Consider the following 2,843-nt stretch of genomic DNA (forward strand, 5'->3'; position numbering starts at 1 on the left):
CCCGGGCACTAGTTAACATTCTCCTTTATATTTTAATTTAATGATACAACAACAAACTCTCTTCTGTTTTTTGTCAAAAATAAAAACAAACTCTATTTATTCATTTATTTTTCTCCAGAAAATGAATAAATTGACAAAAACAGTTTCAACATGACCAGCTATATAGCAAAAAAAAAGTCTCAACATCACGTTATATGTGATCATTAATAACTTGTGTCCCTTACATTTACTATAAACATTAATAATCGTCACAAAAGACTTCAAATAGAGGCAGAAGTAGGACCTTTATCATTAAAATGGTTGGTAATACAACAATAAATGAGTTACGTACCATTAATTGAATTCCATACGTTCTTCACTCACCTACATGAAACCCCTACACCATACTTTACTCGTATTTATATCATCCTCGAAAAATAGCATAAATCACCGAACATAGCTTTAATTTATTAAAAGAAAAATATCACCGAACAAAGCATGTCCTTTCTTTCTTTTCTCTTTCAAAGCCAAAGATTTTTACTAATGTCACCATAATAAGGTAAGTATATATAGTTTCATTCGTGGTCCATACAACACATTTCCTCTAAAATCCAAAAATACCCTTTTATAGCAGTATAACAATATTCTAACAAGTTAAAGGAACTCAGATTTTGGTTCCTACTTTTTTGGGTGTATGAAAAATTAACAGGTTAACAACAAACATTCAGACAAATCAACTTTGGACACGTGTTTAGTTTCACCTAAATCATTTTTTCCAATAGTTAGTGTTACTCCTTCCGTTTCAAAATATAAGCAAAATTCACTTTTTTGTTTGTCAAACATTTTAAGTTTGACAAACAAAAACTCATTTGGTTGATTACACAAATATTAGGTGTACTAGTATTACACAAATAATATAATTTACATAAATATTACTCCTGATACCTCGAATATTTAATTAATCTAAAAAATTAAAAGTTACTTATAAATGTAACAGATGGAGTAAACTTTAGTTGATGAGATAATAATGTATCACTTTCAACTTAATTAAAGAACGTTAAATCTTTTAAAGAAAAAGTTTATCATCTATTACGATACTCATCTAGTTCCAAGCTGAGATTTCTAGTTAAAAAAAATATAATCATGGAGCATTATGATTGGGAAGAAAGAATACAAACTACTAAAAACAACCCATAATATTTTTGTATAGAGAAAAAAAGTACCCATAATTGGCGTGTCTTTTTACAAAATCCAATATTATAGTAATTCCTTGTATCTTTTCATCTAATTACGATCCTATTATCATAAACATTCCTAAAAATATTCATGATCTAAATCCAAAAATTATACCATGCCTCTACTCGTTTGCATTAATTTTGTTCTAAAGCCTCAAAGGAAAATCAAAAGTGAAGCCAAATAACATAGTAGCAAATTCCCTCAAAAAAAAAAAAAAAACATAGTAGCAAATGTTTACAAAGATTAAAAATAAAAAAATTATATCGAAATTTATAAACCTAAATGTTAATGTACTTTACCAATTATACCCCTGACAGCCACCGAAACATTTCACTAATCTCTTCACCAATTCTGTTACCTTCAACATCATAATCAACCGGTTCAATCCTCCGACTACTTCCACCTCCGGCGAAGAATCTTCCCGAACTTCGAAACGACGCCGTTCGCGATGAAATCGAAGCCGATAGTCTGTCCACGTAATCCTTCAACCAATGTCCACTTCCAGCAACTTCACCAGCAATAGTATTTTCATGTGTCATTGATGAATCCTCCGATACCGGAATGTGAATGTCCTTCTGATCGGAAACACTTCTCCGGTGATCTTGCGTAAACGAAACCTCCGAAGGCTCAACTACATAATACTCAAACGATCCAATGGAGTAAGACCTTGAATCACCGCCGGTAGTGCCGGCGTCGGGATTGTGAAGATTGTTTCCATGCCGGCTTACATTTCCAATATCAACTCGGAAACTGTCTGAAGAAGTTGATCGGAGAATCTTCGCGAGATCAGAATCTGAAGGGAGAATGCTGGAGCGACATAACGGACATGAGAGATTCGAACGGAGCCATGTGTCAATGCATTCGGCATGGAAAGCGTGGCAACAGAGAGGAAGAGAACGGAGGAGGTCGGAGTTACGGAACTTTGATAAACAGACGGCGCAGTCAGCGGCGGTGACGGCGGAGGAACGACGGGAGATGGATGAGAATGTGAATAAGGGGAGAGATTCGATGACGGAAGGAGGTGTTGTTTCTGGAGAGATGCGGCGGCTGTGACTGTGAGGAGGAGGTTCGGTGGTTGTTGGAGATGGATCACGGCGGAGACGGTGACAGTTGAGGTGGCGGAGGAGGAAACAGATTAAGAGAGAAACGATAACGGTGACGGCGAGGATTATTATAATGATGAGAATGCTAGGGCTTATGTTTTGTAACGGAGATGAACGGTGTGGTGACGGTGGTGTAAATGTATTATCCATAACGACGACGTTTTTGTGAAGAGAAGGTTTAGAGAGAGAGAGAGAAATGAGAAAAAGTTGTTGATGTGTTGTTGTGCATGAAAATGTTTTAAGTGTAGTCTTTGTTTTGAGAACATAGGATAGGAGAGGGAGTGCACGTGAGTGGCATGTGAGAAAATTGGTACATGAATTGAATGTTAATGGATGGAGTTGGGGAAATGGAATTTATTTGATTGAATGTACAGAAGTAAATGCGTTCAGGTTTTTTGTGTAAGAAAGAGAGATATACTACTGTTCACTTATTTTTTTGTGTTCACATTAATATGCATCTCTTTTTTGGTGTGTGTGGTAGATACTCCTTCCATATATACTACTCCATATACTCTACACATTTTG

At 35.5% G+C, this 2,843-nt stretch overlaps 1 pseudogene across 1 annotated transcript; it reads right to left on the reverse strand.

Moving 5' to 3' along the window:
• Window positions 1-1,160: 1,160 nt before the first annotated feature.
• Window positions 1,161-2,611, reverse strand: LOC146896449 (E3 ubiquitin-protein ligase ATL4 pseudogene; annotated as a pseudogene). The gene has a single exon (XR_015021782.1). The product of XR_015021782.1 is annotated as an E3 ubiquitin-protein ligase ATL4 pseudogene (transcript).
• Between the last annotated feature and the right edge of the window lie 232 nt (window positions 2,612-2,843).

This window comes from Medicago sativa, chromosome 8 (genome assembly GCF_051527215.1).
Source record: "Medicago sativa cultivar Bolivia chromosome 8, Bolivia_mono, whole genome shotgun sequence".
In the NCBI taxonomy this organism is placed as follows: Eukaryota; Viridiplantae; Streptophyta; class Magnoliopsida; order Fabales; family Fabaceae; genus Medicago; species Medicago sativa.